This window comes from Oryctolagus cuniculus, chromosome 15 (assembly GCF_964237555.1).
Source record: "Oryctolagus cuniculus chromosome 15, mOryCun1.1, whole genome shotgun sequence".
Lineage (NCBI taxonomy): Eukaryota > Metazoa > Chordata > Mammalia > Lagomorpha > Leporidae > Oryctolagus > Oryctolagus cuniculus.
The window spans coordinates 53,052,618-53,080,275 of record NC_091446.1 but is presented as its reverse complement, the minus strand read 5'-3'; the positions used below and the strand labels follow the sequence as shown (position 1 = coordinate 53,080,275).

Below are 27,658 nucleotides of genomic sequence, written 5' to 3'. Positions count from 1 at the left end.
GGCATTGTAGCATTTCAGCCCTATTTCACTTAAATCTCTGAGAGATAAAACTTGGACAAATAAGGCCGGCGCCATGGCTCACTAGGCTAATCCTCCGCCTTGCAGCGTCGGCACACTGGGTTCTAGTCCCGGTTGGGGCGCCGGATTCTGTCCCGGTTGCCCCTCTTCCAGGCCAGCTCTCTGCTGTGGCCAGGGAGTGCAGTGGAGAATGGCCCAAGTCCTTGGGCCCTGCACCCCATGGGAGACCAGGATAGGTACCTGGCTCCTGGCTTCGGATCAGCGCGGTGCGCTGGCTGCAGCGGCCATTGGAGGGTGAACCAACGGCAAAAAGGAAGATCTTTCTCTCTGTCTCTCTCCCTCGCTGTCCACTCTGCCTGTCAAAAAAAAAAAAAAATTAAAAAAAAAAAAAACTTGGACAAATAAATCATAGAACCTTTTCCTAACCATAATACCTAAATTTTCAATATACCCCAAACTTCAATCATACCAAAGCTTTCTATAATTATTTCTAAAATATTATTCTTATCTATTTGGAATTTATCAAATATCCAGTAAATTCCAATTCTGATTGCTTTATAAATACAGTATTTTTAATAGTTTGTTTGAATAGTGATCCTAAAAAAGTCCGCACATTGTGGTTGGTTGATATGCATCCTGAGTCATCTTTAATTAGTTCGTTTTCCCTTTTTGGGCTTTTAGTTTTTTTGGTAATTTTTTAAAGATTTATTTTATTTATTTGAAAGACAGAGTTAAGAGACAGGTAGAGACAGAGAGAGAGAAGTCTTCCATTTGCTGGTTCACTCCCCAGATGACTGCAATGGCCGAAGCTGCACTGATCCGAAGCCAGGAGCCAGGAGCTTCTTCCTTGTCTCCCACACTGGTGCAGGGGGCCCAAGCAATTGGGCCATCTTCTACTGCTTTCCCAGGCCATAGCAGAGAGCTGGATCAGAAGTGGAGCAGCTAGGACTTGAACTGGCGCCCATATGGGATGCCAGCACTGCAGACAGAGGCTTTTCCTGCTACGCCACAGCACCAGCCCCAATCTCAAAATTATAATACCAGAGCTACCACCAACAATATGATTATTTCCTGATTCTTTTTGTCTGTATGCATATGTCATTTGAAGTATCCAAGTGACGTGTTTTCAAGTCACTTCACAGAGTTCCTGAATGGCAAGGTCTCCAACTGGTCACACATTTAATTTCATTTATTTTTGATTTTTAAGAATTCTGCTGTAATTTTTTCATTTTATAATCATGTAAATTTTTCTCTTCTATCTTGTTCCTTCCCTTTCCCTTTAATTACTCATTTTTAAACTTAGTTATTTACCATTTCATTTGAACATAATAGGCCTTTTTATATATATTTTTATATACTTGCATCCCTCTTTTTTAGGGAAATGACAGCGTCTTAAGCACACTTCCCCAGTGTTGCTGTTCTCACTAAATAATGAGTCCTGGACATTAAATCACAGCTAGAGAATGCTATTTTGTGAATGTACCATAATTTTTCTTAGCTTGCCACCCTTGATGGGTATTTGAATTGTTCCCAGTTTATGCTGTTATAAGTAGTCCTGCCGTGAATCGCTTTGTCATGCATGTTTTTGGCAGTTTATCTTAGAGGTCTAAAACAATATTTTGGGTTCAAGGGCAAAGGAATGTCATTTTGCTGAGTCTTGCCAAATTCCCTGTACTCATTTGCATTTCCGTCAGTGTATGAGAGAATCTGCCTGTACAGTGTTTCATGAAACATGACTTTTACAAATTGAAGGGATAAAGCAATCATATATTGGCATAGTTTTATTTTAATTTATCTTTTAAGGAATATTGAGGGTCCCTTGCCTCCTCCCCACGTATGCTGAGGAACCATTTTCACAGCAATAATTTATTTTTCTATCCCGTTTTGTGTATCATGAGTCCTTTTCCCTCTACTTTTTAGAAATACTTTGTGTATAACAGAATATTCCCTTTATCTGTGATAAAAATTATAATTTTTTTCCATTTTGTTACTTTACTTTGCTTGTGATTTCCCCTTGCCATAAAATTTTTTATTTTTAGTAATAAATTGATCTTTTTGTCTTATTGCTTTCAAGTGTTGAGTCATAACTAGAAAAAAAAGAATAATGCACATTATTTTCTAGCAGGGTTTCATTGTTGACATTTAAAGTGCTGGTTTATTGGCTGGCACCGCGGCTCAATAGGCTAATCCTCCGCCTGCGGCACCGGCACTCCGGGTTCTAGTCCCGGTTGGGGCGCCGTTTCTGTCCTGGTTGCTCCTCTTCCAGTCCAGCTCTCTGCTGTGGCCCAGGAAGGCAGTGGAGGATGGCCCAAGTGCTTGGGCCCTGCACTTGCATGGGAAACCAGGAGGAAGCACTTGGCTCCTGGCTTCGGATCAGGGCAGTGCACCCCGGCCATAGCGGCCAATGGAGGGTGAACCAACAGAAGGAAGACCTTTCTCTCTGTCTCTCTCTCTCACTGTCTAACTCTGCCTGTCAAAAAAAAAAAAAAAAAAAAAAAAAAAAAAAAAAAAAAGTACTGGTTCATTTGGAATTTATCTTAATGTATGGTATAAGGAAAGAATGTGATATTCTTTCTGAATAGTTATTAAAATGTCACCTCCCCCAAAGTGAGAGCCTGTCATCAAATATTAAATTTGCATCTGTAATTGGAAGTAATTCTGAGTTTTCTGTTTTGCTTGCTTGGCCTCCCTATTATTGTGTCAATACCAGACTCTTTTAATTTTAGAGAATTTACTCATTTAATATGTTTAAATACAGTCTTTGGTACAGCCAACCACTCCTACCCCATCTTCTTTTGCAAGATTTTATTGGTTTATTTGATATTTGTTTTCCCAAATGAACTTCAGAATTGACTTGGCTAACTCCAGAAGAAAATGGCATTTTTATTGGAATAATTGTTAATTAATAATTAACTTAGAACTGACATCTTTGTTGATGTCGTGTCTTCCTATGTTTTTCTGGCCGGCGCCGTGGCTCACTAGGCTAATCCTCTGCCTAGCGGCGCCAGCACACCGGGTTCTAGTCCCGGCTGGGGCGCCGGATTCTGTCCCGGTTGCCCCTCTTCCAGGCCAGCTCTCTGCTGTGGCCAGGGAGTGCAGTGGAGGATGGCCCAAGTGCTTGGGCTCTGCACCCCATGGGAGACCAGGAAAAGCACCTGGCTCCTGGCTCCTGCCATCGGATCAGCGCGGTGCGCCGGCCGCAGCACGCCGGCCGCGGCGGCCATTGGAGGGTGAACCAACGGCAAAGGAAGACCTTTCTCTCTGTCTCTCTCTCTCACTGTCCACTCTGCCTGTCAAAAAAAAAAAAAAAAAAAAAAAAACACCAAAAAAACTATGTTTTTCCATTTCTAGTTCAAGTTTACTTTCCTATCTTTCAAGCGTTTTTTTAAAATATTTATTTATTTATTGAAAGTGTTACAGAGAAAGAAAGAGAAGGAGAGACACAGAGAGAGAGCTTTCATCTGCTGGTTCACTTGCCAAATGGCCACAATGGTTGCAGCTGGGCCAATCTGAAGCCAGGAGCCAGGGACAACTTCTGGGTCTCTCATGTGGGTGCAGGGGCCCAGAGACTTGGGCCACATTCTACTGCTTTGCCAGGCACGTTAGCAGAAAGCTGGATTTGAAGTGGAGCATCCGGGTCTCAAACCCATGCCCATATGGGATGCTTGTGTCGCAGGTGTGTCTTTACCAGCTATGCCATAGCGCTGGCACACAAGCACGTTTTTATGTTACTTTTTATTTTAAGTTTTGAGCATTTTAAATTATGTGCATATTCATTCATTCATAAGACATGACACTGTATGAAGCATGAAAAACTGTGAATTATTGCTTTATGAATTGTATTGATCTATTGTGCAATTATTCATGTGAATATTATCTACAGTAGATGCTTTATGTTTGTTTCCTTATTTTGAGTTATTTATTTACTGAGAGAGAGTAGAGAGCGAGTGACCAGGAGCTTGGAGAGGGAGCGTCCCACTCCTCAAACATGTGCCATGGCTAGGGCTGGGCAGAGGCTGGGCTGTAGCTGAAACCAGAAGTCAGAAGCCAGAGCCAGAAATCAAAAACTCAATCCAGCTCTCCCATGTGGGTAATAAATCTATCCGCTTGAGCCATCAGTGCTCCCTCTTGTGGCCCGCATTAGCAGGAAGCTGAAGTTATGTGCGGAGCCAGGAATTGAACCCAGGTACTTCAGCGTAGGACAGTTGGCTAGACCAAGTTGGTTTTTGTTTTGTTTTAAGGATTTATTTATTTATTCGAAAGTCAGAGTTACACAGAGAGGAGAAGCAGAGAGAGAGAGAGAGAGAGAGAGAGAGAGGTGTCTTCCATCCAATGGTTCTTTCCACAATTGGCTGCAGTGGCCAGAGCTATGCCGATCCGAAGCCAGGAGCCAGGAGCCAGGAACCAGGAGCTTCCTCCGGGTCTCCCACGCAGGTGCAGGGGCCCAAACACTTGGACCATCTTCTACTGCTTTCTCAGGCCATAGCAGAGAGCTGGACTGGAAGTGGAGCAGCCGGGTCTCAAACCGGCGCCCATATGGGATGCCGGCACTTCAGGCCAGGGTGTTAACCTGCTGCGCCACAGCACCAGCCCTGGCCCGGACCAAGTTGTTTTTTAATGCATTTATCTTTAGAAAGCCCAGTAAAAGAACAAGCACACTCATCTCCCCACCCCCGGTTAAATAATAAAGGTGGCCTGGGAGAGGGGAAAAATAGGAGGAAGAGAGACAGTCATTAGAAACCTAGGCTGGCGATGGTGTCTACAATTAACTACAACATTTATTCGTACTTCTAAACTAGTGGTCTCTTTATTATATAAAACAATTCTGAAAAACTGTTTGCTTCTTTGCACATTTTTTAGTTGACGTTAATATAAATGTAAAATGTTGCAGATTTGTGATTTCCTGTTTATGATAAACATTGTCATTTGAAAATGATAACATTATCTCATTCTTTCAATCCAGTGGGATTAAAATTTCATAACAATCGTGACCTGAGGTCATCTCTCTTGAAACAGTAAGAGCAAGATCTTTAAGGCCAATTTTACAAATTGCTTTTTCTGTATGTTTATTTTCTTCTCTGCTTGAGCAGAATTACAGAGTAATGAAATCCATTTTTATGCTCAATTGTTTTTATTGATTATCGCATATGCTTCTTGATTTAAAAAAGATAGATAAATTTAAAATAGCTATTTGAGAATTTTCTGTGACCAGAAGGCTTCAAATGCTAAAGAATTTTTCTTACCAGATTGTTACCATTATACTTATTAGAAACATAAAATTTATCCCAGTAACAAAAATATATTAAAAATTCGATAATTATTATATGTTTTTAAAGAAGTAACATTTCAGGGGCTGGCTTCATGGTGCAGTGGGTTCAGCCCCCACTACAGCCCTGGCGTCCCGTATGAGCACTGGTTTGAGTCCCGGCTGCTCTGCTTTCCATTCAGCTCCCTGCTAATGCATCTGGGAGAGCAGTGGAAAGTGACCAAGAGCTTGGCCCCTGCCACTCCTGGAGGAGACCCAGATGGAGTTCCAGGCTTTTGGCTTCCTGGGCTGAGATTTTTCCCAGTGGGTGGCAGGAGCCTAAGGACTTGGGCCATCCTCTGCTGCCTCTGCAGGTGCAGGGAGCTGGATCAGAAGCAGAGCAGCTAGGACTGGAACCAGTGCCCATGTGGGATGCCGGCACTGCAGGCCACAGCTTAACCCATTATGCCACACCACCAGCCCATTGATCTCATCTTAAAGAAGTGCTGGAGATCAGCAGAGGCAGAGCCACTAGGTCCAATAAAACTTATGCCGGTACTACTGGTGTAGGGAAACTGCCTGATGTATTGATACTGTCTTCATGAGAATGCTTTATACAAGATAACATGTGGTGGATAAAAACTAAACAAAAGAAAAACTTCTAACACACATAGTGTCTTAATTCTGTTGAATAGTGTCAGTTTGGATCTGAAAGAGTGCAGTTCACAGACAACTTGAATTTGGCTGAGTGTGAAGAACAGAAGGTTCATTGGCATATTCCTTTGAGCAGAGGCTCTCCTTCAGAGCCCATCTTACCGGGGTTAAGAGACAGGAGTCGATTCTTGGCGCTGGTGTAAGTGAGTTTGTGGTGCAGTTACGTATGTGCGTGCGTGCATGTGTTTCAGCAGAAAATGTTTCAGAACCACTGCCTTAACTTACTCATTCTTAAATATTAAACAAAAAACCTCAGCTGGGCTCTTGAGAGAGAGAGGAGAGCAGATGAAGACCTAAGGTTAGGGATTGAAATGCACATGCTGTATTTGGTATTGTGTTAGAAAAGCAATCTGTTAGTCAAGCAGGAGACTAATTGAAAGGTCAGAGGACCCATATTTTGTTTGGCAAAAAAGATCATCTCACTGAACCTTTTGTGAACAGCAGGGCATATGTAGGGCAATACATTCTTTAGGAATTGGCTTTTGATCTGGTAATCTAGATCAGTGAAAAATGTCAGGCATTTAGTGGATGTGCCCTGTGTGCCAGGTACAATTCTAAGGACTTTAATCCTTTTCATAACCTAATGGAGTTCATGCTGGTTTTATCCTCTCCATTTTATTGATAGGGAAATTGAGGCATGGCGTGATTAAGTAATTTGCCCAAGATCACACAGTAGTGAGGGGTGGAGTGAAGAATCAACACTGGCTATTCAAGTCTTGGGACTCTGCTATTTATTATATTATGTGGCCTTAGGGGTATTTAACTATTTATTTATTTATTGACTAGAAAGAGAGACAGATCTACTAGTTCACTCCCCAAATACCCCCAACAGTCATGGCTGGGACAGATCCAAGCCAGGAGCCAGGAATGCCATCCAGGTCTTCCGTTTGGATGACAGGGACCCAAGTACATGGGCCTGCTGCTTCCCAGTTGCATTAGTGGGAAGCTGGTTGAGAAGCATGGAATAGTTAAGACTTGAACCTGGCATTCTGATATGGGCTGTGGTTGTCCCAAGTGGTGGCTTTATCCACTGTGCCACAGTGCCTGCCCCTGTCTTTTGATTTTTGATAGTAGCCAAACTAACAGGTGTGAGCTAGTGTCTCATTGTGGTTTTGAGTTCTGTTATGTTTAGAGATGTAAGCATTTTTATATACCTTTTTACCATTTATATGTCTTCTCTAGAAAAAAATGTTTATTCAAATTCTTAATGAAGTTATTAGTTTTTTGTTATTCTGTTGTAAGAGTTCCTTACATATTTTGGAGATTACCCAATTATCAGATATATGTTTTAAAAGCATTTTCTCCCTTTCTGTAGGTTGCAGTATTGATGAGGAATGAGTTGGGACTTCCATATGTTTACATGTCGGTCATTGTTGGGTGTTGAGTTCATGGGTACTTGTTACATCATTAACACATTTCATAAAGTAATCACTAAGTAAAAGTGGGCTATCAGTGCACCTGGGAGGAGCTCATGTCATTAACAAAGGGTAATGACATATATAGTTGTGTCCATGAGGTCCAAATTTAAAATGAAATAAAAAGTAAACCAATGATATTACTATACTTGATCTATGAGGTTGTTATGAGGATTGAATGAATTAGTGTTTATAAAGAACCTAGTGGGCCGGCGCCGCGGCTCACTAGGCTAATCCTCCGCCTAGCGGCGCCGGCACACCGGGTTCTAGTCCCGGTTGGGGCGCCGGATTCTGTCCCGGTTGCCCCTCTTCCAGGCCAGCTCTCTGCTGTGGCCCAGGAGTGCAGTGGAGGATGGCTCAGGTGCTTGGGCCCTGCACCCCATGGGAGACCAGGAAAAGCACCTGGCTCCTGGCTCCTGCCATCGGATCAGCGCGGTGCGCCGGCCGCAGCGCGCCGGCCGCGGCGGCCATTGGAGGGTAAACCAACGGCAAAGGAAGACCTTTCTCTCTCTCTCTCTCTCTCTCACTGTCCACTCTGCCTGTCAAAAAAAAAAAAAAAAAAAAAAAAAAAAAATTAAAAAAAAAAAAGAACCTAGTGCCTGGCACAGAGGATGTATGATACAAGTATTCATTATATAAAATGTATAAAATTACATGCAGCAGTGAATAGTCTTGAGAAATCTCTGCTTAGATATTTGGGATCAAGATTCTTTAGGACACATAGCTAGGAATTTATTCATTAGCTTTTCATTAATTTAAGTAAAATACCCAAGAGGAACAATGTAGGTGGGAAGAAGGCTTATTTTGGATTACAGTTTGAAGTTCACAGTCCAAGATCAGGTGGTCCCATTAGTCTGGGATCTGATGGAGGTTGACGGTGGTGGAGGAGAATATGCAGAGGAACAATTATATGGTGAGCCAGAAAACAGAGAGAGACACACACACACAGGGAAGCATACATAGAGAGAGACACTCTTCCTCTACCCTCTGTGTCTCTCTCCACATAATGCCATTGTGATTGAGTCATTGGGCTCCCTAGCAACTTAACCCAATACACACCCTTCCCAAAGGCCCCAACTCCAAATGCCATAATTGGATCAAGCCTCTACCCTAATACCTCAACAAGTAGCATTAGTACATGGACTGCTCATATTAGACTTTGGAGTTCAAATGTCTGCAAGAATTTGGGAAGCCAAATCCAATTCAGCCCATTATAAGGAGTCAGAAGAATTGATTCTAACTTTACAGAATTTTGCTGGACTTCTCTTAAAAAATATGAGTATTGGAGTTTTGGTACTAATCAAGTCTACAGCTTTCTTTTCCCCACCTCAGTCCTCTCATTCCTGGCAAAATTGAGTAAGCACATATAAAGAAAAGACATTTCTCCATATTCTTTCATTACTTGAGATCTTGAGCTTTTTAAGTTTGTAGTTAAGTTTTAGTTGTGAAATGAACCTCACTGTGACTTTAATTTGTTATTTTTCTCTGATTTTAAATGAGGCTGAATAACTTTCAATAGGTTTATGACCATTTTCGCTTCCTGTTCTATAAAATTCCTAATTATATTTTTGACTTATTTCTTTCCCTACAAGTTTTGTTGTGTTTTTCTCACTGATTTCTTGGCCATCTCTTTCTGTGTATATCCACGATCTTTTTTTTGGTTATGGTTGCAAATAAGCATTTTTAATCCATGGCATTGATGAGTATTTCAATATTGTTTATTGTATCTTTTGATGAGCAAATGTTTTCAAATATTATGTAGTTGTTTACATTTTTTCCTTTATGCTTTTTCTCATCTCGCCTAGGAAATATTTTCTTACTTGAGGGAATATATTCTCCTCTATTTCCTTCTAAAAGTATTTGTTTTTCTTTTGATACTTTTGTCTTCAATCTAATAGGAATTGATTCTATGTTTATGGAGTGAGGTTGGGATTCAGTTTTATTTATATATACATATATTTTTTTCTATTGGATATTCTTGTTTCATGATTTAATTTTACCTTGGTCACAAACCAAGTTGTTCCTATGTAAATGTACTTGAATCTGTTTCTGTAGTTTTAGATCTGGTCCTGTCAGCATTTTTATTTCTGTTTCAATACCATTATTATTATTTCTATTTCAATGCCATTATATTATATAATATATATTATATATTATTTCTATTTCAATACCATTATATTATTATGGTCTATCTCTTGATAATCTACCAGTACATCTCATACATACTTATTTAAAATTATTTCAGCTGTTTATGCTTTGTTAAAAATTTGGATGAGTTTCTCAATTTGTGTGGAAAATTCTGTCTTAATTTCAATTGGAATTGCTTGAAATTTGTAGATTAATGAGGGCATTTTTACCTTGAACTTTTTACTCTGCTTACGACTAGGATTGCCCGAAAATTTTCCTTGATCTGTATTTCTTGTTATTCTGTTTATATGTCTATACATCACTTTCCATATGTATATGCTTGGAGCACATGTGGCCACTCAGTGAGTTTGACATCTTCATTAGAAATCCTGTCTTCCTTCACAATTGCTCCTTCATAGATTCACCCTGTAGATTTTACAGTTCTAATTATCACTTACATTAACTGATCCTCAGTCTCTCCTGGCTTGTCTTGTTCTGCTCCTAATTCTTCAGGTCGTCACTCACACTACTTATTTTCCATTCTCATTCAATTACAGATAACACTATCCATTCTAAAATGCATTATCCATGCTTTTTAGATCAGCTGAAGTTTTCCCAAACTTGTCTTCATGGGTGTGGGTCATTTCTATTTAATAAACATGTTACAGATCTTTGGCAAATGCTAGCCATTTGATCTTGTTTTGAAGCCTCTTAGGCTAAAGTTGATACAATGACAAGGTCTTTCTTTATCGAGAGAAATGGGAGCATTTTGATATCAACCATTTTTTAAAATTTAATTTAATTTTTTATTTTTTATTTTTGACAGGCAGAGTGGACAGTGAGAGAGAGAGAGAGACAGAGAGAAAGGTCTTCCTTTGCCGTTGGTTCACCCTCCAATGGCCGCCGCGGCCAGCGCACCGCGCTGATCAGAAGGCAGGAGCCAGGTGCTTCTCCTGGTCTCCCATGGGGTGCAGGGCCCAAGGACTTGGACCATCCTCCACTGCACTCCCTGGCCACAGCAGAGAGCTGGCCTGGAAGAGGGGCAACCGGGACAGAATCTGGCGCCCCAACCGGGACTAGAACCCGGTGTGCCGGCGCCGCTAGGTGGAGGATTAGCCTATTGAGCCGCGGTGCCGGCCTCAACCATTTTTGACCAGATGGTTTTATTGTTTATTTTTCTAAAAGGTGTTGGCTCTTACAAACCATTAGATTTTCAGCCTGGGAAACACCTATTTCTGAGTTTCTGCATTAAGGAAAAGTACAGACTGCCTACTTCAGACTGTGGTTAGCAGGTGCTTCCTTCAAGATAATGGAACCTCCCTCTCTTTTTTTTTTGCCTAATGGTCTCTCTAAGTGGAAAACTACATTTCTCCATAAGGACATCAAATGGATTTTGCCAGGAAAAATTTGATTTATAGCATCCATCAGTCCAGGATGTTAACAAGCATTTTCTAATGATGGAGGGAGGGGCTTTAAAAACCATCCTGTAACTTGAGCTTTTTGTTCTGACAGTGCTGTGTCCCAAAGAATTCCAGTAAAACTATGAGGATGATTATTGATGCTGCTAGGGTTATCCCTTACATCAAACTGCTTTTCCCTCTCTTCCAAGAGTGGTTATTTTCTCTTCCTTCAATGTTCAGACTTTGTCTTCCTTCATCTTTGCATGTTTATTTTAATGCTATATAATGAATTGATACATAGTTCTGTTGCTTACAATTCTGTTAGTTTTGTTGGCTAAACAAACATGTAAAGATTATTAAGGACACATAAAACTATTTTTAGAGAATGATTGTATTTTCATGGATTATAAAAAATGTTTATCTGAAATAAGCCAGCCAGCTACTTGCCTCCTCCCTCCATCCCTCTTTCCTTCCCTTCTCCTTCCATAATTAGAAGAAATGCTGCCATCTGGTTGTAGTGTACAGGGAGGAGCTTTGACATGGGAAGTGAAGACCTGATGTGTAGTTTTGGCTTTCCTACTTCCAAGGATGCTGCATCATTGAGTTCTCACAATGGCTTATGAGATAGAGACTGATTTGTTTCCATTTTAGAGGTGAGGAGACTGAGACATTCCTGCCCCAGAACACGCAAAGGTGGTAGAACCAGAATTCAACCAAGGCAGACCTTCCCTGTGCAGGCTCTTAACTACTGCCCACTATTGTGGCTCGTCCATGGGGAAGATAAGTTCAGTTTTGGACATGCTGTGGTCCAGACACCATCAAGATGTCTAAAGGAAGTCACACAGTGGTCTGAAGTTTCGAAAGGAAATTTAGACCAGACATATAGATTTGTTAAAAAAAAAAAAAAAAAAGGAAAGATACCTGTTTATAGTCGTTGAGCTGTATGAGAAAGAAAAAGTAGAGTGAAAGGAGGTGAAGATTTTGGGCAGTACTAGGTTGTAAAGCCAATCTCAAGAGATTGAGACTGGGCACAACTAGAGAATAAGGAAGAACACCAGGTGAGTGTGGCCAACTATTCCGTGATGTTTCCATGAGGGTGACTGGATTTGGAAAGGCCTCTCTAGTCCCCTCTCTGCCTCCCGCCATGACTCAGAGCCGTAGAGCCACGTTGGCACTCCTGGCCATCTGCCTGGTCCTCAAGGTACCCCCTTTCCCACCTTTGACCGTGTCCCTTCTGCACAGGCCCCAGTTATCCTGACAGATTATCTCCTCTCAAACCAAGTCCTTGCCTGCCCTGTCCCATGCATTATTTGTGTTGTGCACAACACAGTCTGTGCATTTATTCAGACCCTTGCTGTGTTCATACAACCCCAAATCCCATGTTTTACTGTGTATCCGGCTGAGGCCTGTGCATTGTCCTCACCCTGAGTGTTCCCCTGACCCACACTCCCATCCCTCGAAACTGCTCTGTGCTCTTCCTTGCTTTTCTGTTCAACCTGTTCTATGTGATCAGCCACTCAATGTTTTATTTTTAAATTTTACTTTTTTTTTTTTTTTTTTGACAGGCAGAGTGGACAGTGAGAGAGAGAGACAGAGAGGGAAAGGTCTTCCTTTGCCGTTGGTTCACCCTCCAATGGCCGCCGCTGCAGCCGGCGCACCGCGCTGATCCGATGGCAGGAGCCAGGATCCAGGTGCTTTTTCCTGGTCTCCCATGGGGTGCAGGGCCCAAGCACCTGGGCCATCCTCCACTGCACTCCCTGGCCATAGCAGAGAGCTGGCCTGGAAGAGGGGCAACCGGGACAGAATCCGGCACCCCAACCGGGACTAGAACCCGGTGTGCCGGCGCCGCAAGGTGGAGGATTAGCCTATTGAGCCACGGCGCCGGCTCTAAATTTTACTTTTTAATACTTATCTATTTATTTACATAAAGGGAACAGTTTTCATATATTTCATATATACACTTTAAGAACATAGTTATACTTCCTACCCACCCCTCTCTTGATCCCTCCCTCAGTCCCACCCTCCTTCCTCCTTCCTTTCTTATTTTTTTCATTTTTGCAATGACATACTTTCAGTTACTTTATAACCATAATCTTAATCCTCAATTAAATAAAGAATTCAACAAGTACTAAGTAGAAAGTCCACTGTTCTTCAGGAGTACAGACAAGGGCTATAAACAATAAAACCTCAAGATCCGTTCTTAGGGATTGGCATTTGGTGTAACAGTTAAGACATTGCTTGTGATGCTTGTATTCCACATCAGAGTGCCTGGATTTGAGTCCTAACTCTCCTTCTGATTCCAGGTTCCTGCTAACGCACACCCAGGGATCCTCCCTTGGATCCCTGCCACCCAAGTGGGAGACTCAGATTGAGTTCTGAGCTGCTGGCTTTAGCCTGTCCAGCTTGTGTGTCATGAGCATTTGAAGTGTGAACCAGCAGATGTAAGATCTCTCTCTGCTTTCTCTTTCTCTGTTCCTGGCTCTCTGCCTTTTAGGTAAAATTACAAAGAAATAAAATTTAAAAATTGATTAAATAAACCACAATCTTGGATTCCTCCCACTTTACCTATTCCCATGTCCGTGTCCCAACACAGGATTAGTCCCATGGTTGATGTGTTCTTTTATTTTCTTTTTGAACCTGACAACATTATTGAAAAAAAAATCCCAAAACAGCATTGATTCAACCTCCAAACAGTTTTTTTCTACTTCTAAAACTTTGCAACCCTAATTATGTCTTTAATATAAATGAGTAGAATAACTGAAGTATTGGATAAAATAATAAGTGGTTGCTTATCGTGTGTTAGCATTATCCATGAGAGCTCTTATAGATTTTATTTAGGAGTGATGTGAATATCTATTCTAGTAAATACATACTTAGGAGAATTTTATAAGTTAAGTATGTTTTAATTCCAAGGAGAAGGAAGTCATAGTTTTTAAGCTAGATAATAAATTGCGTGTTCTGTTCATATCCATATACTTTCTTTTTTTTTTGACAGGCAGAGTGGACAGTGAGAGAGAGAGACAGAGGGAAAGGTCTTCCTTTTCCATTGGTTCATCCCCCAGTGGCCACTGCAGCTGGCGCGCTGCGGCCGGCTCACTGTGCTGATCTAAAGCCAGGAGCCAGGTGCTTCTCCTGGTCTCCCATGGGGTGCAGGGCCCAAGGACCTGGGCCATCCTCCACTGCACTCCCTGGCCACAGCAGAGAGCTGGCCTGGAAGAGGGGCAACCGGGACAGAATCCGGCACCCCGACCGGGACTAGAACCCGGTATGCCGGTGCTGCAAGGCGGAGGATTAGCCTAGAGAGCTGTGGCGCCGGCCTCCTAAATTATTTCTTTAGTGGCTTTTCCATTTTTTCCTGTGTTAAAGCCAATATAACTGTCAGCATGAGATCCTGTTTCATTAAACTGACAATTTAATTCTCACAAAAGCCTTATCAATTTATTTTCTTCTTGGATTCCACAATGTTAATAAACTTTAAAATACAATTTCTGTTACAGTTTTGAAATATTAAATCTAACTCATAGTGCTCTTATCATTGCCTTCCTGTCTGTAGAAAGCAAGAAAATTATTCTGAAGTTTCATTGCCTTTTTCTCAGCCTGGGTTTTACATCATTAGCTCTCCATCTGTGAGCAAAAAGCCACCAGCTCAGAGATAAGAGCCTCATTTCCATTTCTTCCCTGACTTAGTGTGCGAAGTACTGTCTGTAAGTAGGGCAGTGTGAGTGGATTTGGGCAGCTGGGCTGGAATTTAAGGCTTCCAGGACAAAGGACCAGTAGAAGTCTTGCAGAGGCTGCCATTTGAAAGGGTATCATATAAGGAAAAGCTAGTCTTTTTCTTTCTTTCCTGCGTGCTTGCTTGCTTGCTTGCTTGTAGTAGGGGAAGGATTAGTTTGGGATTTGGTCTCTAGGTGAGGTTATGAGCAACAGCTTGGAATTTGAGAGTCTCTGGTGATTGAACTTAATGAGTCATTGAAAAAAAACTGTGCTTTCATGGTTCATCAATAATTTAGAATCTTCCATAACCATTTCCAAATCTAGGGTATTCATATATTCCAAGATATTCAAATACACTTACTTATTTGAAAACTAGAATGGTTAGTTGCACCCTTGTAAGCTGATTATATGACTAGGAAAAATAAATGAAGTACTTAAAGTCAATTTTTAAGGAATCATATCATTGTAGCTTCTAATTCAGAGGTTTTCTTTTGGTAAATTTTAAGCATTGAAATGATATAATATATTGCAAGACTTATATAATTGGCGAGTAACATATACTGATTGAAAGCTAGAAAAAAGTGTTAGGTTTATACCACTACCAAGTAGTTGAAAATACATGAAATCCTTTTTCTTGTCTTAGCCCCTGCTTCACTTGGCTGCCTCACTGTGGGAGTGTCACATTGAATTGGGGTCAGGCAGTTCTTTGAGGAAGCAGGATGGCTAGGATGTTGCTGCTTCTTTGATCTAATTTGTTTAGGTATATTGCTGATCTGTTTTCTCTGGACTGGAACTTTGCCACTAAGTTCAGGGCCAACTTTTGCATTGGGAACCTTTACTCAGCTATGGGCAAACATGGTTGCCATATCACTTAACTCTTAGCTGCTTTGCCTGGATAGAGAAGTACTGGGTTTACATTCTTTCATTATAGTTAGGTGCCATTGGTTCCCAATATTTTGTATCTCCTCTGGTTACTCTTTTTTGTAACTTGACACTGAAAGGAATCATAATCATTCATGATCCTTAACAACTCCTATGAGTATATATTAATTGAGATTTGGAACTTATTTATGTCAGTGTTTTACAATTGATATGTATTATTTTTATCATGGAAACATATAAATGGATTCTTCAACAGATAAGATTCCTACCTAACTAGTGTCATTACAATAACTTACTGAAAGTGTATATAGGGGGCCGATGCTGTGGCGCAGCAGGTTAAAGCCTTAGCTTGCAGTGCTGGCATCCCATATGGGCGCCAGTTCGAATTCTGGCTGCTCTACTTCAATCCAGCTCTCTGCGATGGCCTGGGAAAGCAGTAGAAAATGGCCCAAGTCCTTGCACCTGTATGGGAGACCTGGAGGAAGCTCCTGGCTCCTGGCTCCTGGCTTTGGATCAGCTCAGCTCTGGCCATTGCAGCCATTTGGGGAGTGAACCAGCGGATGGAAGACCTCTCTTTCTCTCTGGCTCTGCCTCTTTCTATAACTGTCTTTCCAAAAAGTTAAATAAATCTTAAAAAAAGTCTGTATATTACGATTTAATTTATAATCTATTAGCATAAGCATGGAGTGATTTAAAGAAAATGTAGAATGATACCCTTGCATGCAAAAGTGATGGTGTAGGGACAGGTGCTGTGGCATAGGAGGTTAAGCCTCTGTCTGCAGTGCTTGCATTCTGTAGGGACACCAGTTCAAGTCCTGGCTGCTCCACTTCTGATCCAGCTCCTTGCTAATGTGCCTCGGAAAGCAGTGGAAGATCCCCCAAGTCCTTGGGCCCCTGCACCCGTGTGGGAGACCCTGAAGAAGCTCCTGGCTTCTGACTTCAACCTGGCCCATCCTTGGCCATTGCAGCCATTTGGGGACTAAAATGCCAGATCTAGGATTGCTCTCTCTCTCTCTCTTCTTCTCTCTCTGTATCACTGCCTTAAATATATATATATATGTATAATATTTATTAAGGGATGGTATAATTCATATTTTAACATTTAATAAACATGAATATGCACACCCTTATAATTTGATTTCTATTAATTTGTTCATTCCATTTTATTGAAAAAAGATAAAGCATTTTCAAATTGTGAGAGTTACCTACTGTTAGTAGGGTGAATAACTGAAATTTCTTTTTAAAAATTGAAACACCACCATTTTAGTTTGTTGTTTCACATTTTAATTTTACTGATTATGGTATTCTAGCTGAAAATGGAATAAGCCTTACCTTTGGAGGTAGTCATCATCTTTTGATTCCCAGTGTATTGATAAAGTAGAAAAGTGCAATATTTTTGTCTTTGAGGTAGACCAGTGTTTAGATATAAAAATAGTACAATTTACCTTTTTTTCTTAAGATTTATTTCTTTATATGAAAGATAGAGTTACAGAGAGAGAGGCAGAGGCAGAGAGAGAGGTCTTCCATCCACTGGTTCACTCCACAAATGGCTGCAACAGCTGGAGCTGGGCTGATCCAAAGCCAGGAGCCAGGAGCTCCTTCTGCTTGTCCCACATGGGTGCAGGGCCCAAGCACTTGAGCCATCCTCTGCTGCCCTCCCAGGTTACAGCAGTGAGCCGGATCAGAAAAGGAACAGCCAGGGCTAGAACCAGCACCATATGGTGCTGCAGGCAGAGGCTTAGCCCACTACGCCACAGCGCCATCCCAGCAATATAACTCTTAGGTTATTGTCTCAAATGGAAAATCTGTCTTTTTTTGTTTCTTCCATAAATTATCTCAATATGTCAACTTCTTTTTGACTGTGTTCCCTGGGGCACCATAGCTCCAAATATGTAAAGAAATATGTGAGCTGATTGACCCTGTGTATCATTATGGTTTGTTCTTGTCTTTTGGGATATGAATTTTATCTGAGATCTGAAGAAAGGTATGGGTTCTCTCTTGAGAAAAGTGCATGTATTTATAAATAAAATTTAATATGCAATTCTAGTTTTTTAAAATCAATTCTGATTTAAGAACGTCCTTTTTAAATGAATTAATTAGACATTCATTTTTAAAGAACTCAAGAACCGAAATTTAGTGTATTTTTCCCCCACTGTGACTTTGTTTTTCATCCATTCATCTGTTTTACATTAATTTGTTTTGCATCAAAAAAATATTTATTGATCATCAGTGCTGGGTAAGTCACTGAGTCTTGAGAGGAAGCTGAGAATTTTCAGGGAAACATAAATCTACCCTGTTTGCTGTACAGATTTAGAGGAGGACAGATTGTGGGTTGGAGTTCTTGGGTATACTGGGTTGAATTGGGGTTAATAAGATTGCAAAGTTAGGTGGAAGAAGTAGATCATGCTGGTCTGGCTGCAAAGATTTAACAATGACATCAAACTCTTGAATCCTCCTTTCTTCAAAGGGAGATAGCTGGGTCCTGTTAGGATGGATAAGGAGAAAAGGGCAGTATTTTTTCAAACTTGTGCAATGTAATGAATCCTTTTAAAAAAATAATTGTTGTGGCCTGTCACTGTTGACATATTTTTATATAATATTATTAAAATATGTAAAAGCATGGAACTTGGCCTGAATACTTTATTATTCTTGTGCAACTATAAAACCCAAATCTGATTTTAAAATTCCATACAAGCAAAACAATGTTAATAATATGTTGCTGCAAAGGAATTGATTCTTGCAATGTAAATATGATCCTGGCATTTCTGGCATGGGTCCTTTTACGTTCAACATATCCATACTACCAGGACTCAAATGTATTTTTTTTTTAATAATCAGTTCACAAATATTTGAAGTATTACTAACTCATATCAACATGATTATGAACATGAAATGGCCCAATGTTCATTATAAGATTGTTATCCATTTGATTTAGCATACATTTTGTGTTAGTTTCGAAAGGCAGAGTTGCAGAGAGGCAGAGGAAGAAAGAGAAAGAGAGGTCTTCCATCCCGACGGTTCACTCCCCAGATGACCACAATGGCCAGAGCTGTGTCAATCCAAAGCCAGGATCCAGGAGCTTCCTCTGGGTCTCCCATGTGGGTGCAGGGGCCCAAGGACTTGAGCCATCTTCTGCTGCATTCTCAGGCCATAGCAAAGAGCTGGATCAGAAGTAGAGCAGCCAGGACACGAACCGGCACCCATATGGTATGCCGACACTGAAGATGGCAGGTTTACCTGCTACGCCACAGTTTCTTGAAAGCTGTAATAATCATAATGATATAAATCAGAATAATGGTTAACTCTCAGGGAGGAATTGACTGGAAAGGAGCACAAAAAATTTCTGAGGTTGTAGAAATTTTTTATAGCATGATTTGGGAGTTATTTTTATGGGTACACACATTTATGAAAATGCATCAGATTAATCACTTTATTTCACTAGCAAATTTTACCTCAATAAAGAAAAATTTATGATTGGAACCAAGAATTTTTTTTACAAGGACTGTCATACTCTGAGAATAGTCCATGGACTTCACTTTGGGACCTGCAATCAAGAGCAGCCACTGAACATTTGTGATTCCCTAGGGCTTTGGCCCAGACCCTTGTGCTGTTTTCCTGTTCTGTGAGCTGAGCTTGACCACACCTGAGCAGTGAGGACTCCAAATCCAGAGTAGAGAGCAGCGTGTGTTACGCCACATTCTGTGCACCACGGAAATTCCAACTCAAGCTTCTAAGAGGAATGTTCTTCTGACCGTTCTTTCTTCCACCCCTATCATGTGGGAGGGGACAGAGGGAAACCAGAACAGTGCAGAATAAAAGAGATTCAATGAGCAGCAATCAAACAGCTTTATCTTCACAGTGAACACTTGTAGGATGTAACCCAAAGACTTTTTTGAGAATAAGTCAAAATTAAACTGAGACCCCTGATCCTGTGAGTTATTTCCTGTTGTGTTTCTATGTCTTCCCAGCTTACTGAGAGGGATGGGACCTTACGTCTCTCTTCAATATCTTTCCACTTCTCTGCCTATTAAAAAAAGCTCTTTTGAAGTTGAAAAAAACTTCTGTAATACTGCATCATTGTATTCTATGAATTCTTTTTAAGTTTTCCAGGTTTTGGGTAGATTGCTATCATCTACATGCAAACACAATTTTTTACCAAATTTAAAGGACAGAAATATATATTGGAGACTCTATCAGAAAACCACTTTCTTCCCTTCCACAGTCAGAATTGCATGCACTTCTGTGAGCAGAATGAATTTGTTCCACTCACAACCAGTTTTCCAGGATCTGCTACCTAAGGGTCCTCCAATTCAGTTCCATTCAATTCCATAGAAGTCTATCCAATCCAGTTGAACTTCAGTACTGTGTGCCTGGATCTGGGTTCTATATAGAATTCACATCTACAGGTCTTGGTCATAAACAAGATATGAGGAAAGGAGAGGGCTCAGTAATGAGACCTGGGTATGCTGACTGAGCAACTCCGAGGGGAGTGATGCAATTCAATTGGTGATGAGGAAAGCGATGGAAGGATGGAGGAACTGGCTTGGAAGAAAAACTGGGAGGTTGGTTTGGCTGTGTTAGGGTGTGAGGGTGTTGAGTAAGCTACTGGATATGGATTTCAGGAGTTCAGAGCCTATCCATTGTGATTGTGGCCCTGGGAGCATTTAAAATCATCTGAGGAGAAACTGTAAAGATGCATAGGAAGAGACCCTGTGGGGAGCAACTGGGACTAGACTAAGTTACTCGAATTAAGACTTATTCTATGCATCTGCTCTCCCACAATATGGCGCTGGGAGAGGAGTAAACAACTTCTACACAGCTGCCTCTCAGCAACTTGACTGATGAGCTTCAGGAGCTGATCTTGCTCCTGATTGGAGGAGAGCAGCGTGCTCGGCGTGTGGGTAGCAGAGTTGGGATTGGTGGAAGAGGACTATAAAGGAGGAGAGAGACAACATGCACCAGGAACATCCGGATAACATCTGAGCAGCCCCCGAGAGAGCCGGCAGGCGGTGTGCCGCTCCCCCGTGGAAGTGGGGAAAGTGGCAGGGGGAGCCGCCCCTCCATGGAGGTGGAGGGATCGGCAGCCAACCCAGGAAGGACCAGCAGCAAACCCGGGAAGGGCCGAGCAGACAAAAGAACAGCACAGGGTTTAGTGTCGTTCCTCCATGAAGAAGGGGAGCGACAGACCCCATGACTTAGCCCCAAGACACACTTCACGTTGGAGGTTGGATAGGAAAGGAGATGCCAACAGAATACAGTGATGGTGTCCTGGGAGCCTCCATAGGCAGGGCTACAAGAGGGAGTTGGAGTGTGTTCTGTTTGCAAGATTCCTGGGAACCTAAAGCATGGTCAGAAAGTTACCCATTAGCTCTGGGAACCTGGAGGGCATCGGTGACTTTGTTAAGAACATTCCCGGGAAGTTGTGTGGGAGGCCAACAGCACTCACCTGCTGTGCCTAGGGCGCCGCCTCTAAAACAACTGAGCCTTCACCATGGCGAGAAAACCCAACACTCCACTAGAAAAATAGAAGGGGCAGAATGGGTCCGGCCAAGAAGTGTGTCTAGGCAGTTGCCTGTCTGCTGGAATGTGTTTCAAAGGTAGCTTTTGGAACAAAAATGCACTTTGTCATGTCATGTCAGCTGCTGTGTCAGCCATGGTCGGGAGTGGACAGCTATGCGGAAGCTGTGCAGGTGGGCGCCCTCCCCTGCAGCTCACAGTCAGTTCCATCAGGACCTGAAAGGAGAAAAACCTATTTCACAGGTCTGACCATTCAGCCCCTTTCTCAAAATCAGGAGATCTTAGGGAAACATTCTTGATCCCCTAAACTACCACAGTATCTTTTCTTGTGTTTGAAGTGTTTTAAAAAGTACCTGTCAAATAAAAAAAAAAAAGTATCTTAGACCAAGTTTTCCTGCTGGTAACAAGTGGAGCTTGGCTGACACACACCTGCTTGAAACGTTTTTTCCCAGTGAAAAAGAAGGTTCCCTATGTTGTCGCCACATTTGGCCTATCCAGCAGAAATGAGTAATATCCCTATGATTAAGAAATTCCTGGCCCCTGGAAACCATCGGCGCCCACCCCCTGATGCCTCTGATGTGGAAATGGTCTACCAGCTCTTTTCTGTAAAGCTGGTACTTATTTATAGCAGAGAGCTGGCTGGTCGCTGCGGATTGCTGTGCCCCGTAAGTACTGTAATCATTGTCGCACTGCAGTGGGCCCTCGCCCTAGGAATAGTTACTTCCAAAGTGTTTCTTACATTTCAGGGGCACCTTCTCCCCTCAGAATCCTAATTTTCTCAGGAGTAATTGGGAGAGCAGGCAGGCCAGACGTCACGTTGGCCCTGTAATCTGCTGAGTTATTTCCAGTTCCTGGGGACAGTCCCCTACTGCTGTGCAAGAGGTGAGAACTCTCCTCGGACTTCCTTCTCTCTTTAGCAAGTGAAATACGATTCCTTTGCCCCAGTCCCTGGCAACTCTGTCTACTTTCTGTCTGTATGAATTTGAATGCTCTGGATACTTCGTATGAATGACCTTGTACAATATTTGTCTTTTTGTGACTGGCTTATTTTACACTGCATGATGTCTTCAAGTTTCATTCATGTTGTAGTATGTGTCAGAATTTGTTTTGAAGTCCAAAAATATTCTTCTCTCTGTTTCTCTCTCTCTTTCTGTGTGTGTGTGTGTGTGTGTGTGTACTGATTCTGTTTATCCATTGATGGACACAGGTTGTTTTACTCTTTGGCTATTGAGAATGTTCTTATGATCATGGGCATACAAATATCTCTGGGATACTGCTCTCAAATCTTTTGGTTATATTCAAAGAAGTCAAGAATTCTTGAATCATATGATGATTCTATGTTTAATTTCCTGAGGAACCTTTATACTGTTTTCCATAGCAGCTGCATCATTTTACATTGCCATCAGTGGTGGACCTGAGTTCTAATGTCTCCACAACTCCACTAACACTACTTACTTTTTGTCTTTAATTATTTTTTACAGTGAGTTAGACATCTCTTATTTTTTGAAAATAAATCACTGGGGTGGGCATTTTTCATATTAATTAAGTCATTACCTGGTATGACTTCTCTGCTTCTGATCCAGTGTCCTGCTAGTGCACACCCTGGGAAGACAGCAGACGATAGCTCTAGTACTTGACTCCCTGCCAGTCATATGGCAGACCTGGATTGAGTTCCAGGTTCCTGACTTCAGCCCAGTCTAGTCCTGACTGTTCTGGCTTTGAGGAAGGAACCTGTGGTTGGAAGACATTCTCTCTCTCTCTTTCTGCCTTTTAAATAAATTGAAAATAAATAAAAACACTTAACTTAAAATCTAGTATTTTATTATTGTTAACAATTTTTGACTCGAGTATATGAGTATTTTTTTATATGGTAGTTGAAAATTGCTGTTCTGTGACACTAGGTTAGCAGGAGAAATTATCCTTGGATTAGGATACAGAAACCTGACAGCATTTCCAAAATATCCCAAGCTAAGCTTTATAGAATGGCTTCTTTATTTTATTTGTCATCAGTTTCCAGAGTGTCAGCACTGTTTATATTAAAATAATTGCTGAAGACGTAGTCCATGCTCAAATGCAAAGGAGTATGTTTTGTCTGAAATGCCACCCTTGCTACTGGGATGACCTGGTGGTCTTGAGAACAGGATGCGTATCTCAAAGAATTTGTTCACCTTGTATTTCTGAGCGTCTGCTCCGTGTCTGTTGCAGAGGACCCAGAGAACCAGCACATTCTGACTTCATTCAGGGTTCGTTTTCACAAGGGTGAGCCTGTTTCAGGTTCTCGGGCAGTGCTTTTTGAGTAGAATTGCATTTTGATATTTTTGTTTTATATTGTCTCCAGTAGTTAAAAATATGAGAGTAGACATTACTACCTTTCTCTATTTCTTTAAATAGCAGTACATTTAAAAATATTTTTTTTCAGTATTTCTGTCCTTTAGCCTCCTCAAGGGGCAGTTATTCTCATTTTATTGATGATAAGACAGAGGCTTGGTGTTAAATGTGCTGTGCAGAGACATACTGGAGGCACCTGATTGAGGCGGGACAGAAACTAAGTCGTCATAATCCACAGTCATGCTCTTTCCAGAGAAATGCTGATTGTTCTGGGTAGAGAGCACTTTCTGTGTTCCTACTTTGTAATAGGATCTCATAAACGTTTATGATTGACTCTACAGTTATCTTAAGACTTTTTTTTTTAAATGAGTCAGATATTGGCTAAAAGGTAATTAAATTCCTCATGCTTTACATTTCTTACATTCGGTTAACATTTAGCATCTATCAGCTTGAAAATATCTTAACTTCACTTCAAAACCAATTATTACTTTGTGATTAAACTGTTATCATATATGACACAAAGCAAATATCTATGCAACTCCTTTTGAAAATAACATAATTTTCTTATTCAATGGAGGTCATTGTTAGAATTTTTTAATTTTTGCTTTTAAATGGATCCTGGAGTCAATTCTTTTTTCAATTTCAATTTTATCTTAACTCATGAGTATTGTGCTAACCATTTAGGCCTGCAGCAGATTCTTTTGAGCTAATTTATTCTGGTTTGTCCCTGTGCTTTCAGACTTTAAATGGCTAACTTTGCATGAAACAAGCTTACACTAGGACCATCTGGTATATCAAGGTGACCGATTCTCTCTCATTTGATTAAATGTTTCTTTCTGGAATGTTCTCTGCTATCTTTGTAGGCATGTAGATATCTTTTATCTGCTACAGTATTTTGTGTCTTAGATTTAAGACAAGGTCATTGCTTCTCAGGGGTTGGCTCCTTGTTTCACAGATTGTGATAACTGTAATTTTGTGCAGTTACAGAATCGTGACATAATAAAATCTCTTTTATGCTTTGCCCTAACTTGACAGTTTGTAAGAAATTTGGCACTAAGATGGTCTCCTTTATTAACCTGAAACATTGAGATTAGAAATTCTTGCAAGTGCTGGGTTGGATTTTAGGCTGGGATAGTGTCCAGGTTTGTGTTGTCTCCCGTGTTCTATTTCTGCCTTCCTCTCTGGTGGTGCTAACGGGAAATCGTGTAGGTGCTTAAGCATTAGATTGCACCTACCTTCCCAGTAAGGCTGGTTCTTTGTCTGTGTGAGGGAGGCATGGTGCAGTAAGAGGAGGAGCGTATAGTAGAAGATAGGCGACCAAACTCCTTCATCCCTCTTATTTCATTCCTTATTTTGAAAAATGTCATCTGCTCTGTTCCAGTTACCTTACTGCTTACTGTTGCAAGGTTAAATTAAGAAATGCTCTGTAAAGGCTCATTGTAAATTCACAACCCTGTGCAAAAATACTCTTGCATGTATTAATTTGGAGAAGTGAGTTAATGTGCTGCCTACCAAAGATGAAATAATTCAAACATAATTTATTTTAAATGATATTCTTATAGTTCAAAGTGTTTTTACATGTAGGTCCCACTTCGGCTATTATCAGACCTATTCTGTGAATAAGGAAATAGAGTTTCTGTGTGCTTACTAAAGTCACAGGGTTAGGAGATTCAGAGTGTCGACCCTGGGGCTTCTCTCCAGGTAGGGACCACTGTCACCACCTCTGCTTTCCCTTCTTGCACCTTAATAGGTGGAAGGAAGTCATAGCCTAGGGCACAGCTGGCCCATTGTGGTTGCTTGGTCCTTTAGAGTTGCTTGGGCTGAGGCAAGCACTGAGGAGCTTAGGGACCTTTTTTTTTTTTTTTTTTTTTGACAGTAGCTGCAAACCAGGAGGCATGTTAGTGGAATCAGCCTCTGCTCTCTCCATATGTCTGTTCTGTGAAGATCAGCAGCCCTTTCCCATGTACTGGCTTCTTGAATCAGAACTTTAAACTTTCTGCTGGCCAAGAATATGTACATAGGAAGAACAGCAAGTTCGGGGTGGGAGGAGAAATGTATGCATTTGTATAGCAAGCCCATTATTTTTGCATAGATCATTTTTGGCAGTTGACTTGGTGAAGGGAATTTATGCAAGAGAGAGGGAGATGGGAAGAACTGGCTTTACCATGTAGTCTTACATTGTTTGACTTGACTTGTTTTCCCAACATTGTTCTTCAGGTCTTTGGAAGGACCTTGCATAAGACTTATTTGTGTAGCTCACAAGGGCTATCACGTGTGTTCTGTAAATATCAGAGTGATCAAATGAATAAAATGTAAAGGAACGTCCTGGAATCATTTAACAGTTTAATTTAAAGTCCAGTTTAATAAAGGACCAAACTCTTAAATATGTTCATCCATTCAACAAATGTCTTTTGAGCTACAACTTCATGATAGACAAATTCTAGAAACTCAAGATCCTATAGAGAATGAAATACTTCCCTATTTTCTTGGAGTTTGTATTTCTGATTAAGTTTATAAAACATAAATCTGAATATATACCAGGAATTAATTAGTAAAGTTGCTTATTTTAATTAAAACTTGCTTGAAAAATCTCAGTGCATTTTGTATATTTATCTTAATGATTCAGAATACAGATTATAAAGTGACTGACAACAATGAACGTATATGTAAATACTGTAACACACACACACACACACAAACATATTACCCTAAGTTAGATTATTAGGGTTTAGTTCTAGGGATCATGGGGCTTTTATTTTTTTCATTTTTGCCCATGATTTTGTGATGAAAGATTGGGAAGAGATTAGATACATTCTATAATTTCCATGTTATACATTTTCACTTTTATCTTGTAGTGCATAACAATCAGATAAGCATTAGATATACTCTGTCTTATTTATATTTATATTTTATTTTATTTTATTTTTTTGATAGGCAGAGTGGACAGTGAGAGAGAGAGACAGAGAGAAAGGTCTTCCTTTGCCGTTGGTTCACCCTCCAATGGCTGCCGCGGCCAGTGCGCTGCGGCTGGTGCACCGCGCTGATCCGATGGCAGGAGCCAGGTACTTCTCCTGGTCTCCCATGGGGTGCAGTGCCCAAGGACTTGGGCCATCCTCCACTGCACTCCCTGGCCACAGCAGAGAGCTGGCCTGGAAGAGGGGCAACCGGAACAGAATCCGGCACCCTGACCGGGACTAGAACTCCATGTGCTGGCGCCTCAAGGCGGAGGATTAGCCTAGTGAGCTGCGGCGCTGGCCTAGATATACTCTAACACTTTAGATTGCAGTATATCAGTGGCACAGTTGGAAATATTTTTCCCATTCTGTCAGTTGCCTCTTAACTTTCCTGACTTTCTTTTGCAATATAGAAACTTCTCAATTTGATGTAATCCCAATTTTTAATTTTGGCTTTGACTGCCTGTGCCTCTGGGGTCTTTTCCAAGTAGTCTTTGCCTGTGCCCATATCTTGCAGGGTTTCTCCGATGTTCTCTAATAATTTGATGGTGTCGGGTCGTAGATTTAGATCTTTAATCCATGTTGAGTGGATTTTTGTGTAAAGTGTAAGGTAGGGGTCTTATTTCATGTTTCTGCATGTGGAAATCCAGTTTTCCCAGCACCATTTGTTGGATAGACTGTCCTTGCTCCAGGAATTGGTTTTAGATCCTTGATCAAATATAAGTTGGCTGTAGATGTTTGGATTGATTTCTGGTGTTTCTATTCTGTTCCATGGGTCTATCCATCTGTTTCTGTACCAGTACCATGCTATTTTGATTATAACTGGCCTGTAGTATGTTTTGAAATCTGGTATTGTGATGCCTCCGGCTTTGCTTTTGTTGTGCAAGATTGCTTTAGCTATTCGAGGTCTCCTGTGCCTCCATATGAATTTCAGCATCATTTTTTCCAGATCTGAGAAGAAGGTCTTTGGTATCTTGATTGGTATTGCATTGAATATATAACTTGCTTTTGGGAGAATGGACATTTGATGATATTGATTCTTCCAATCCATGAGCATGGAAGATTTTTCCATTTTTTGGTATCCTCTTATATTTCTTTCTTTAAGGTTTTGTAATTCTCATCATAGAGATCTTTAACGTCCTTGGTTAAGTTTATTCCAAGGAATTTGATTGTTTTTGTAGCTATTGTGAATGGGATTGATCTTAGAAGTTTTTCCTCAGCCGTGGCATTGCCTGTGTATACAAAGGCTGTTGATTTTGTGCATTGATTTTATATCCTGCTACTTTGCCAAACTCTTCTATGAGTTCCAGTAGTCTCTTAGTAGAGTTCTTTGGATCCCCTAAA

At 41.0% G+C, this 27,658-nt stretch overlaps 1 long non-coding RNA gene across 1 annotated transcript in view; it reads left to right on the top strand.

Moving 5' to 3' along the window:
* Positions 1–27,658, top strand: part of LOC138845366 (uncharacterized) — a 232,377-nt gene that overhangs the window by 31,930 nt on the left and 172,789 nt on the right. The window lies entirely within an intron of this gene.